At 38.8% G+C, this 14,125-nt stretch overlaps 1 protein-coding gene across 3 annotated transcripts in view; it reads left to right on the forward strand.

Annotated features, from left to right (window-relative positions):
- The first annotated feature begins 10,037 nt into the window (after positions 1 to 10,037).
- The window catches only part of RAD21 (RAD21 cohesin complex component), a 33,390-nt gene continuing 29,302 nt past the window's right edge, over positions 10,038 to 14,125 (forward strand). Inside the window, exon 1 of one of the 3 annotated variants that reach the window (XM_012751130.2) lies at positions 10,038 to 10,221. The gene's annotated coding sequence lies outside the window, so the exon portion shown is untranslated. Of the gene's footprint in view, positions 10,222 to 10,377; positions 10,738 to 14,125 lie in introns of those variants that run through there. The other 2 variants (XM_012751132.3, XM_012751131.3) reach the window with 2 other exon arrangements.

Genomic DNA, 14,125 nt, shown 5'->3' on the forward strand with positions numbered 1-14,125 from the left:
ACCTGGGACTTCAGCCCAGAAAGCTGAGCTGATTGCTTAGACCAAAGCTCTTCAGTTACCCAGAGGCAAAAAAAGTAAACATTTATATGGACTCTAAATATGCTTCACTTTTAAAGTTGTGCATGCTTATGGTGCCATTTGGAAGGAAAGGGGGCTCCTGACCCAAAGCCTTGGTTCAGCCCCTTGTGAGGCACCTACATGAACGCACACATTATAGGCATGATGCCTTAATGGATTTAGTGGGACCTCATTTGAAACAAACTATCAGAGCTGCCCTTTATGTGCTTGAAACCATCCAAAGACAGAAAAGTGACTTGCTGCACAGGGAACCCCACATGTGGGGAGCCACCCTTAGGATGATTAGGAAGTCGATTTCACTCAGATGCCTAAAATGATTGGAAACTTCAAATACTTGCTTGTGTTAGTAGATATCTTTTAAAGTTGGGTAGAAGCTTATACTACCTGAATGGAAAGAGCATCTGAAGTTACCAGAATCCTTCTGAAGGAATTCATTCTGAGATACAGACTCCCTTCCTCCACACAGAGTGATAAAGAACGTTCCTTTATTTTGAAGGTAACTCAGGAACTTAAGCAAAATTGATGCAGGAAACCCATCTAAAGTGGCATAAGGTGATGCTGCTTGCCGTCCTCCCACTAAGGGTAGCTCTAGAAGCAGGCTTAAGTTAAGCCCCTACGGAATAGTTTATGGGAGACCTTTCCTAGCACCCCAAGGTAAGTATGTAATATAACCGTGAGTAAGGAGAGCAGAGTAAAGCAATACGTTAAATGAGTGGGTCAGATACTAACCACTATGCATGAGTTTGCCTCTTTCAGGTCCCCAACCCAGTTGGAAGAAGAGAAGTGAAAGGGACCCTATGAAGTGCCTCTAACAACTCACACTTCATTGAAATTGTTGGGAGTAAAAACCTTGGGCCCATCATACCAGAGTAAAGAGGTATCCCATGGAAGAAAAGGACCCAAGCCCCCAATGGGTAGGCCAGCCTTTAGGTGATCTAAAGCATATGTTTAAGAAGAAGGAAAAATGAAAATGTTGATATTTTTGCTAATGTTTCTTTGGTCATCCATTCCGTGTATAGGATGGAGAGACAACTCCTTAGTAATAATTTCCCAGGCTATTGTCTCTTTGTTGATCTGTCTCACTGCCAGGTTTGCTATCCTAAATCTTGCATGGTATCCCTGTATATAATTTGTGATTTTGCAGAAGCGGTCCCTCGGATCACCTACAGGGCATGACTGATAGCCCCATACTCAGAAGTCCTGTGTTTATTACCCAGACCTGTATTAGACAATTATGTACAAGGTGACAGTAAGGACTCACAGTCTCACTGCTGTTTTAGATACCAAGTGGAGTAAAATCTGTCTTATCAGGCATCCTTCATTTTGCCTGCTAATCCTCACCCTTGTGGTTGTTGCTTATGCCTTTTTTCACCTGGTAATCTGTTACATTCTTTATTTTTTGTATCTACTGCCAAAGCTTTGCAATGGTATAAATACAAGCATTCTATGTAAATCATTGCCCCACTTTAGCAGGAAGTAGATCATGGACTGTGTCGCCCTTTTTCCCATAGATATGGAAGGGCAAAATTGACAGTGGAGAATATGTAACAGAGCCAAAGGCCTAAAAAAAGGCAAAATGTTTTATGAGCTATCTCTTTAAGACCCCTTCTTTGGGAGAATTAAAACTTGCATCCTTGCCTGAGGCCAGTAATCAGAGGGGTAGAGTAATGTCCTTTTTTCTTTGTACATTAGGAGATGGCTCAACAGAATCTGGGCAGAGGTCATGAAAGTGTCTTCACCAGAGATGCTATAAACAGCAATAGCCTGAAGCTTTAAACTCCGTTTAAAAGCTCTGTAGTTCTGTTTGTAGATAGGATGGTGGTACTTTACAATGAGAGTCTACCATCCTCCTCATTTGTCAGCAAATTAATAAACTTCTCTTTCCTTCTTCTCAAGACATTTGTCCCCATTCTTTGTTCAGCCTTGGGGACAAGTACTAAATTTTCAGTGACATTTCCATGTTTAATTATTTCTTGTGTATTTGTGGAGTTTACTTTTGAAAGTGAGAACATTTTTTGGAGAAAAAACCCATCTCAGAAAAACATATTGGGGGAAATGCTTTCTTTTATTTATATAACACTATATAGATAAGCCAAAGACAGGCTCTTCCTTGGAAAAATCTGACAACAGGAGATTTCTCAGCATAGAAAGGAAATGAAACTGGAGAGAGTGGATGATGAATGGGGCCAACATAATTTTTTAAGAAATATTTGAAAATTAGTAAAATAAATTTTTCAAAAAAAGTGTGGGGTTAATTATATTGCATGTTTTATCACACTGTGTTTCTTCTATTTATTTAAAGTTTATTCCATAAGCTTTTAGGAATTGTTCTCAAGAAGTACAGAAGGAATGAACAGCCCCCTCCCAAAGTTGTAAGTTAGATAATGAGAAACTGTCTAAAAGTTATTGAAAAAAACGGGAGATTCTCTCTTTGCAATCAAACTCAACCTTAAATTGCCCACTGATCAAATGGAAATCAGACCTAACAACAAATAGAATGTCCCTGTAAAATTGCAGTTTCATATTATTTAACATAGTAGTTTATAGGCTTGGGGGGGGGAATAAAATCTTTACTATCATCAATAGAAATTATATTTTAAAAGGATTTTATGTTAGAGAATTATAACACAAAACATCATTACATAAAATGTTACCCTAAGTATATTATATCAAATAGTAAGTATAAATAAATAGGATAACTCCCAGAATGCATCAAAAAGATTCAAGGCAGAAAAATTGGTATGAGTGTGCAGGCAGGCATTGGAGAATGACTCTCCTCTGTGCAGAGTCAAGCATGTATAAGGTAGAGAAGGAAATCCTGGGAAGAAGTCTCATATTTGGATCCATAGGATTTTCTACATGGCCCAGACTATACATTTTTTGACTAATCATTAAATTCTACAGCCTGATACATTGCCACACAAATGATGGTTCAACTAATATTTGTTAAACGGTTTCATACTAAAGATGTCTGCTGAATGCAGATGTACATTGCAATTCCTCTCTTCTTTCTTGTCTAAATGGTTAAATTTTGCCTACAACAACAGGCACAATGTTGTTCCAACCTTGAAGCAACAAGCCAATATCCTAAGGATGATAAAGCAGAAAGATGCAAAAGATATGAGTCCTTGAAGTTACTGAGAAACTGCTTCCTTCAGATGTTTTGTTATATGACATCATTAAGTGTTTTTATTCTTTATTTCTGAAGCAACTGTTATTCAGATCATTTATTACTTGCAGCAAAAAAGCATTCCTAATTAATACACTTCTAAAAGGAAGAATTTATATTTTTTCAAGATCCTCAAAGAAATTGTGGTACATATACACAATGGAATATTAATAGTCATAAAAAGAATGAAATCCTACCATTTGTAACAACATGGGTGGAACTGGAGAACATTATATTAAGTGAAATAAGCCAAACATAGAAAGACAAATCTTGCATGTTCACCTTCATATGTGGAAGCTAAATATGAAAGCAATTGATTTCATGGAGACAGAGAATAGAATTGTGGTTACTAGAGGCTTGGAGGGGGTAGGGTGGATAAAATGGGGATGATTAATGGGTGCTAAAATATAGTTAGATAGAATGAGCAATATTTGATAGCACAACAAAGTGACTATGATCAACAATAAGTTATGTTATACTGTAAAATAACTAAAAGATTGGAATTGGAATGTTCCTAACACAAAGAAATGACTAATGCTTGAGGTGATGGATACCTCAATTACTCTTATTTAATTAATACACATTGTATGTCTGCATCAAAACATTGCATGTACCCTATAAAGATATACAACTATTATGTATTCATAATAATTACAAATTATATTTTTAAAAAATGTCCAGTCTCACTTAAAGGATCCTTCACCACAGCAGCCCCAGACAAAACAAACAAGCAAGCAAAATAATTTGCTTGGTGTTATCTGCAATTCTTCATTTAATAGAACACTTTATCTAGAACACGTAGTATTGACACATACGTGATCATATAGCATTTACTTTTGACGTTGTCTTTGGGTATGCTCCAAGAGAGAATTTCTTGCTTTGAAAAATTTTTGTCTCATAGATTCAGATAATTCTCAATATATCTATTTTTTTATTATTGTAGGTTTCCTGGTTCAGTCTTTACTAGGCTTTCATCCTCAGAGTAATCATACAGTTACCCTGTATTTCATAAATAACCACTCTGACATTTTTCCTCATAAATCATCTTTTTTCTGGATTCTGCTTTCAAATAGTCACAAATCACCCTCTGTACCAGTTATCAATTGATTGCCTCTCAGTTCCAAATCCACCTTTGTCTTGCTTTGCGATACAGGAGCTGCACTAGGGAAACTTTTTCCTTTTGTCAGTGGTACAGTGTGGGGCTTTGTCAGCAAGGCATGTGGGAGAGATGCAAGAGGGAGAGGCCTCTGGTTTTGCTGTTTCTGGTTTTGCTCCTGTAGCTCTTGACAGCAAGCAGTTATGGGAGACTCCCAGTGCCATTCATGTACCAGCAAGTTTTGCCACCACCACTATAAAGTCTCTCTAGCACCTTACAGGATGGCTTCCTAATAAGTTTTGCAGTGTTCCACAGGGCTGACTCCCAGCTAGTTTATATATCATCACATGTAATGAACACTACAGCACTGAAGGGGTAGATATAATTAGCCTGATTTTGCAGATGAGAAAATTTAGCTTTATAGAGGTTGAGTAGCTTGCTAAATGGAAGTTTCTAAATAAAAGAGCCATGATGCAAACCCAGGTCTACCTGATTCCAAAAAATTTTCAATGTGGTCCACCCACCAACAGCCTTGGAATTACCTGAAGCTGTTACAAAAGCAGACTCTCTGGCCCCACTCCATACTACTGAATTCGAACATGATTTAAACAAGGTCCTGAGGTAAGTAGTAAGCCCATTAAAATTGGAGAAGTATCACTGCTACCCTGCCATGAATACCGCTAATAATAGAACCCCAACATTAGTCTTAGGAACTAAAGTACAATATGAGTTTCTATAATAATGCAAATTCCTCATATATGACTAGCAAATAGGAAAATGATTTCCAAATAACACGAAGTTGCAGTGACACAGGTATGGTTTCTCTTCTCAGCATGTTAATTTTTTGACCTCATCAAGTTAATGCAAAGCCCATGTACTGAGCTCAGCTAGCCACACAGAACAGAGTACTTATTGTACATGATGTCCATTCACTTCAAGTCAGCTCATGGCTCAGTTTAGCTCCATGCTGATGTGCTTGCAGTAAGCACTTAATCTCTGCATTTTGCTCTTTTCTTATAACTCCACAGCTTTTATCTGTGTTTACACCCCTTCCATCAAGCACCTTCACTTTCTTTGTAGTAAAAGCACTATATTTGCTATATTACTTCCTTGATTGGTAGTAATTTAAAATGTCTTTTTAAGTTTGCAATGATTTTTATCAGGAATGTTAACATTTTTGTTAGTTGCATTGGTTTTAAGAGATCTACCTCAACCCTATTGCCCCCAGTTTGCACAATAATTTTTCTAAGAAATTTTCACATAATGAAAGGAACAATGTGCATTGTATTAAAACAATAACAAAAAATGCCTGCATTCTGGAATGGCTAGAGAGTTTCAGAGAAAACACTATCTGCTTTTAGTGAGCACCCATTATTTTTCTTCTTTTTTTCTTTTTTCCTTCTTTTTTAGAGATGGGTGGAGATGGCATATCTCACTACATTGTCCAGCCTGGGCTTGAACTCCTGGGTTCAAGTGATCCTTCTGCCTCAGCCTCCTGAATAGCTGGGACTACAGGCATGCACCACCATGCCCAACCAGCAGCCATTATTTTCAAAGATGCAGCACATTTACAGAAGAGATGATAGGTTTGAGCATAAAGGAAATACATGAAAATAGTCACTTTACAAAATTCCCAGCTAAAGAATTAAACATGCTCCCAGTATTGAAATGTTAGCATAGTGACATTTTCTGGAAAAAATCCAAGTGATTAACATAGATCCTGACCCAGCTTCTGTCTCTGAGGCTTCCTCTGGTCTCCTCATCAGTAATTGACAAACTCACATTCCCCTCTGGCCCGAGACTAGCCCTCTATTATCCTGGGGCTCATTCTGGGCCTGTGGTAATTTTTCTTTGCTGACATCTACCTGCCCGAGCAGACCCTCAGCCCAACCTTGACAAGAATGTTTGCAGCCCCGCTCTGGAGTCCTGACTTTCTTAAATCCCACAGCTTCTACATGAAGCTGAGGATAGACTATAAATGAAATCTACCATTCCTAAGGCTTATAAAATTTTCTCTCTCTCTCTCTCATACGTGCACACACATACACACACACCCCATTATGACTAATTTATTTAATATCTAGTGTATTAAGAATTGCAGGGCACAGTAGTACACACCTGTAGTCCAGATACTCAGGAGGATTGCTTGAGAGTGGGAGTTTGAGACCACCAGCCTGGGTGGCATAGTGAGACCCCTATCAAAAAAATTTGATATTTCAAATAATCATTTTTTCCCTTAATTTCTCTATTTCTCATACATTAGTAATTTCTGTGTCTGATTATGACATTTTTAACTAAGAATTTTGTCCTTAAAATGCATTCTCTTTTTGATCAAAACCCCTTTTACGGACAGACAAGATATTGTTGGCACTAGAAGGAAAGCCAGAATCTACAATTCTTTCTCAGTCACTTTTAATCCATTTTCCTTGGCTTAACCCAAAACCTTTAAAAAGGTATTTGCTCTTTTTGGACTTTTTTTTGATCAACTTTAGAAACCTCATGCAACAAGTATTTTACATTTTGATTTTTGATTTTTTATAAAGTTTTTTTTTTTTAATTCTGGTGTAACATATTTAACATTCACCTATTATTAACATTGAAATACTCCCAAAAATCTTTTTATCTCATTCTTTTCTTCATCTGACCCTTCCTACTTACTATAATTCTTTTAATGTTATAAAGAATCCTTTTTTAGGGTGAGGGAGGTGGCTCATGCCTGTAATCCTAGCACTCTGGGAGGCCGAGGCGGGTGGATTGCTCCAGGTCAGGAGTTCAAAACCAGCCTGAGCAAGAGCGAGACCCCGTCTCTACTATAAATAGAAAGAAATTAATTGACCAACTAATATATATAGAAAAAATTAGCCGGGCATGGTGGCACATGGCTGTAGTCCCAGCTACTTGGGAGGCTGAGGCAGCAGGATTGCTTGAGCCCAGGTGTTTGAGGTTGCTGTGAGCTAGGCTGACACCACGGCACTCACTCTAGCCTGGGCAACAAAGCAAGACTCTGTCTCAAAAAAAAAAAAAAAAAAAAGAATCCTTTTTTAAAAGTTTGCCAGTTCAGAGGAACAAGTCTACAAAACTATGTGTAAATCTTATACAAATCTGTTGTTATGTGTTTTATCATCTCTTTCTATATGATTTTTAAGTCACAAAAAAGTCTCAGTTGTGTTGGGGGGGTTGTCATCATAAAATAATATGGCATAGACAGAACACAGGTATTTTTATAGACATACTAAAGACAGTGGCAACATCCAGTTTCTCAGTCATTGCCCCAAATCATACAAGTTATCAGAAAATGAAAGCAGACCATTTCCAACTGAAAGAAGACTAAATCTCTAATTGAAATCTGTCCCATTAAGGTTTTAGTCAAGCAAATTCACAATTACTAAATTTGACAAATACACATTCATCAGATAAGTATGCCCAAGTAGAGGAGATACTGCAGCTAACTCCTGCAGTAAGAAATTTAACCTGACATTTTAGTACAAGGAGATGAATGAGTATATTCATAAGATGTGACTCAAGTCAGAACAGAACATACACCTGTTCGAAAGAATCAAATCCAGCAGGTTTTGGGGACTAGGGTTGTATAGGAGGAAGCTATATTAAAATCTATTAATGGGAAGGTAGGCTCAGGGATAAGAGCTATTGAGTAAGAATAAACAGTTCAAGAGAAAATAAATGTAGTACCTTGGGAGTTCAGTACCAACTGGAAGAAGATGGGAGTGTGCAAGAGAGAGAAAGAGAGTCTAGTTTTCAAATATGGGCACAGAGCACAATAGAATCAGGATGAGGCATTTAGAGTATCCAGGTATTTACTGATATTCTTAAAAATTGAAGAACTGATAAATATTTGCCATACTTTACTGCCTATTTCATTACTCAGAAATTAGAAGAAACTAGAGTAATTGCCACTGTTTATTGATTACTCATTTCCAAGCACTATACTAAGCACTTTGTATATGTGATCTCATTTAATTATTTCAACAATCATAAGTAGTATCCTCATTTTATAAATAAATCTAAGCCCAGAGACTTTAAGTAAATTGCACATGGTAAAACAGCTGTGAGGTAGAAGAGAATTTGAACCCAAAGCCCATATCCATAAGCATCCTTCAAAGGTAAAGAAATAAAAGTGTTAAAGAAAAGGTAAGCCTGTTGACTTAAATGTTAGAATCAGACTTGAAAACAGAATTTTGTTCAAACTCAGAGAAAATAAATATGATTCCAAGGACAAAAACTCTAAAAACTAGTGAATGTAAGAGAGACAGAAAGTGGCAATGCATATTCATCTGACCATTATTTGAAACTGAGAGATTTAAACTGTGATCCTTAAGTCGATAAGAGACTTTAAATTTTAGGAGGTCATTTAGCAGCTGATACACTTAAATTATTTTGAAGGGAAGAATTAATTCATTCACTGACAGAAATTGAATTTTCTGTTGTAGTGTTTAATTGTTAATGAGACGGTGTGTGTTTTTTTATTTTTGTTTTTGCTTTTTTGAGATGAGGCAACAACTGCCAGTGTTGAGTTTGTTTAAAGCCACACTAGCAGAAAGAGTGTAAATGTTTCAAGCATTTAATCTGTATCGGTTGAGAAAAAGCATATTGAAAATAGTAAAAATGCTTGCACTTCTGCTCTCCCCAGCTTGGGATTTTAACCACCCTTAATGACAACTTCTTAAAAGTCTCCATTAAAAAACAAAGAAAAAAATAAAACATTTGCCCAACTAAAACTGGCATTCACTTGACGAAGCTTTGAGTTCTGGCTACCATGGCCATGTGGCTAATGGACTCCAGCTAGTGAGAAGAACTCTGATACAAGCCAAAAACAGTTAACCCGTAATGAGTGGAGCACAAGACTGCCCACTTTCTCATGCACCTGTTATAGCAACATAACAAGGGTAAAAATAAGTTGTTTTTTGTGTTGTTAAAATGCTGGAAGGATAACAGCACTTAAGGGTGGAGGTGCTGACAGCGAAGAGCACATGTGCTTAAATGTCTATTTTTCTTGCATATTTTACTTTAAAAATTAGTCTAAACGCAGAAACTGGACACAAAAGTAAATTATTCCCGCATCTATATCTGTTATCTGTCTCAAGTTACAAAAAAGTATTTGTAGAAATTTTAAGATTTCTCCCTAGCTATACTGCAAGCTTCATGAGGGCAGGTATTGTGTCTGTTGTATTTATCATTATATCCCACAGTCTCGCTAGCACGTTAGGCAGCAAACAGAATACCCTCTATAAATACAGGTTGACTGAATCAATAAACCCCCACATTTTACGGAGCTAGTTTGAGGTTTTAATGTTACTTTTGTCGCTGTAGAGGCATTAAAATGACTTTGTGTGTGTGTGTGTGTCAGGGGCACACAACATTTCACAACGACAGTTCTTTTCTTTAAAATAAGCACAAGAATAAAGCTAAATCTAAGTATTGACTGTACTGGTAGGCACTGCGCGTGCGCTATTTGCCAACTCCGCCACTCTCGAAGACCCTCCAACAAGAGGATCACCTTTGCGCTTGCTCAGTTGCGGGCTCCCTAACCAGAGGGCGGGTTCCAAAGAAAAGGAAATGGTCATTGCGCCTGCGTCGCTCCTTCTGGGGCTTAGGCTGGCTGCGCAGGCGCACAGGTACCATTTTGACCGTAAACATCCTGCCGATTTGAACCGAGGTTTTGGGCGGCAGGAAGAGCCGCGGCGTAACGGCAGCCATCTTGTTTGTTTGAGTGAATCGGAAAGGAGGCGGTGGCTGTGGCGGCAGCGGGAGCTTCTCCGAAGCTACACTTCACAAGGGATTCCCCCTTTCCCCGCCCCCTCCCCCGACCCTTTTCCCCTCCCCGGGCCACCCACCCGCCCAACTCCCAGCGGAGAGCAAGGTAAGAAACTCCACCGACCCCTTCTTTTCCTCCAGCTCCCTCCCCCACCCCCGTCCCGCCGTGCTGCCTTCGGGGCACCGGACCCCGGGGGCGGGAGGGAGAGGGAGAAGGCCGCCCTCGCCGCGCCCCCGCGTGCTGCCACCCTCCGTGCTCCCGAGCGGCGGCGCAGTCCGCCGGGGCCCTCCCTCGGCCGGGACCCGCGCAGGCTGGGCCCGCATCATCCCTTGTTCGGTAACAAATGGTACTGATCCGTTTTAAGACCTACGAAGGCCGTTACGTGGCCGGCCCCTCGGGGAGCCGGCCCTGATCGTCTCCTCCAGTAGGCCGAGGAAACCCCGGGCCGCGGAAGGAGAGGAAGGAGGTTTGAACGAGCCCGCTCTGGCGGCCGGGCCGCCTACTCCTCGGGTAAAAATGGCTGTCTGGGAAGACGCGGGATTCCGGGCGGGGAGAGGCGGTGGTGGGCCCTGCGCCCGCGATGCCAGCTCGGAGGGGGCAGCAACCGTCCGCGGAGCTCGGGTGAGGGGATCGCGGACGTGGGGGCCCTGCCTTTACGGGCGCGGTGGCGCCGGAGGGGGCCCTTTGGCCGGAGACTGCTGCTATCCCTTCTCCTCTTTTTAAAGGAAATTTTTATGTTGGGAACATTAAGTATTGGGAAGACCAATAGAAAACGTGATGAAGGGAAGTTCCTCTGGTTCTTGGGGAATTAGCATAATTGGTTTTCCGCTCAACTTTTCCAATCAATTTTTAAAAAACGATTAAGAATGTCGGGTGTTGTAGAGACGCTAGGAGGTGTGTGTTTCTGGTAAATGCTTGAAGCCCTTTTCGTTGCTCAAAAATGCGAATGATGGGCTCTGATAGTATGGGGTGACGCTGTCCCGGGGTCGTGCTGCCAGACTTAGCGGCCTCCTTCGAATTTGAAAGAAGGAAACGCTGGGGGATTTGTTTGGTCATTCTGATTTGTTTTGGTTGTCTTCAGCGTTCAAAAATGCCTTTGTGATGTAAAGGGTTTCTGGTAAAGGCTTGTGTTTATCAGTTTTTCTTTGCAATCGAAAGTTAATATTTGCTTTCATTATATACTGTTTAGAATAGTAATTGATTTCGGGGGGCGTGGGGAGATGACGCTGTTTTCTTAAAGTGAGTGTAAATGCCAGTGAGCCATGTGTCTGCAGAATTTTGGAGGACAGGCTGAAGAAGCTTTCCTAAACTGTAGTCATTAAATACTTTTGTTTAATGTTGGAGGCAAGTAATTATTTTTGGAAAGGCATTGATGAGGACATATGCCCTATCCAATGATTAAATTACTTAACAGGTTGTATGGTTGAGTTGACAGCAGTGCATAACTAATGAGCATAGTGCTTTTTATAAACAAGTCAGAAATTACATTGGTGGAAAATAACCTTTACCCTTACTGTGTTTATAAAGGCCACAGGCTACTGTAAAATTAAGCTTTCCACTTAGAGTGGTTATGTGAATAAAGTATTCTTAAAATTGAGAATGTCTTTCCTGATGAATTCTTATTTAGCAGAACATACAAATTCAGAAAAATTTTATCTTTTACAGTTTGGTATAGAAAGGAAATTTTCTAATTCTTGAGAAATAAAGATTGTGCTTTTTGTTTAAATGCCTTGTCAGAGATCATGCTCATGTTTTGCCGCAAGATTGTTTTTGAAGTTACTGTTTGTATTTATGGTGGCATTGTATTGGGTATGCTATTCTATTTGATTTTCAAAATCCTTATTGGTGAATATAATCCCCACTTTACAGTTGAGAAAGCTAAAACTCAGATGTTAAATAACTTATTCACCATTGCATAATAACTAAGTAAGGAGGGAGCTGAATTTGAACCTAGAACTGTCAGATTGTAAAATGATCAAAGGATGTTAGAACCAAAAGGGAGGAAAGCTCTGTTGTGCAGAGTTGGAAATAACTTCTCTCCTCTGAGATCCCTCTTCCACCCCACCCAAAGAGATAGTTCCATTCTTATCTAAGTTAGGTATTGATGTTTTCCAGGGTTAGTAAATCACCAGAGTTCAACTTTTCAGGATTTTATAGTAGGGAAACTGAACTACATAGAGGTTAAGCAGCTTTTTTTGCTATTTAATGGCAATTCAGAATTATTTCTTTACTCCCACTATAGTATAGATTTTATTTTGAAAGGTGATATATATAAATGCTGGGAGTTTAAATAGAAATCAAACAGTACAAAAAGGAAGGCCTCACTTTCCCTGCATACTCTCTTTCCAGAGGTAACCAGTGTCGCCCGTTTTTTCCCTGCATACCCACTTTCCAGAGATAACCAATGTCACCAGTTTTGTACATACTGCACAGATATTTTAAACTTCAACTGTTTTGCACTTATCCTGGAGATTTTCTATGTTAATACAAATTTTGTATCCTTGTTTAAGACTACAACATACAGTTGTTCCCATTGGTTCTAGGACAAATAGTGGATGCTCAAGTCCCTTGTATAAAGTGGTGTAGTATTTACATGTAACCTACAAGCACATCCTCCTATATACTTTAAATCATCTTTAAATTAACTTTTAGTACCTAGTACAATGTAAATGCTATGAAAATATTTGTTATACAATATTTTTTATTTGTATTTTTATTGTTTTTTTGTAGGCTTGTTTGTTTTTGGTTTTGGGGGGTTTTTTGGCCTACTAAATATTTTTGACCCCCAGTTTAGTCCTCAGATGGGGTTCCCATGGCTAGATACAGAGGACTGTGTTCTGTTGTATTGGTGTATTTATTTTTCTGGGTGCTTATTGATGACCAGATAGGTTATTTCTAATGTTTTGCTGTTCTGTTCTGGCAAGGCAACATAGTGTTGTACTTAGAAGTATGGGCTCTGAAGTTCAAGCTCCACTTCCATTAAATGCTAGTGACATATACCTGACCTCTCCTTTGTTCTTTCATCTGTAAAATGGGCCAATATTTACTTATAGGATGGCCATGAGGAGATTGAATACCTAAAACACATAATGCTTAGTGTTTTCTTTTGGTTTTTCGGTGGGTTTTTTGTTTTTCTTTTGTCTTTACTATGATATACCTCCAAGTGTATCTTTTATATTGATTACCGGAAGTACGATTTCTGGCTAGAAAATACGAGTTTGAAATCTCCATAAGATGTTGCCAAATTGTCGCTTCAGAGAGTTCATACCAGTTCATATAACAACTATCCTACCATACTTTCTAGTAGATGTGTGAAATATCTGGTAATGACTGATGTTATCCTGGAAACATGCATGAGCTTTGACTTTGAGTCTTTGGAATAATCCTAAAGAAATTGCCATTTGTTGTTGTTTTTTAATTCCTGAATATGTTTTAAAATATCAATCTTTTTGCCATTTCACATCAGACTTTAATTTTTTTAGGATCAGTTGAAAAAAGTTGCTTTCTGCTTTAGAAAAAACTGATTCAGAAATTATGAAATTGCTAAGCTGTGCTCTGGTATCAAACGCAGGTTTCCTGCTAAGGTCTTTTGTAAAAGATTAGAAAAATGTAGAATATTCAAAACCTATAGAAATTAGTCAACTTTTTTTTTTTTTAAGGTTGAAAAAAGTTTGGTATTATTGAGGAAAAAATTGGCTTAAAAGACAATGGTGATTACACTTTCTCTTTATTCACCATAGCTCATTTGGCTTCCTTTAATTATTAGGGTGATTTCCTCTTGCTATTTCCCAGATTAATTTTAGCACCACTCTGCTTCACTTACCTTCCATGCCATGCCAAGAAGGCATCTATTTAGGAATCTGTGTCTCTGCATAGCTGGGATATTTTGGGCATGGTGCTCTGACCAGCAGCTGAAGTGCTGGCCATGAGCTACTGACACCTGTTGAAAAGTGCCAGTAGTTTTAATTTCTAAAACCTCTAAAGCTTTTTACATATGTTAATTATGAGA

The sequence above is a fragment of the Microcebus murinus genome, chromosome 7, assembly GCF_040939455.1.
Source record: "Microcebus murinus isolate Inina chromosome 7, M.murinus_Inina_mat1.0, whole genome shotgun sequence".
In the NCBI taxonomy this organism is placed as follows: domain Eukaryota; kingdom Metazoa; phylum Chordata; class Mammalia; order Primates; family Cheirogaleidae; genus Microcebus; species Microcebus murinus.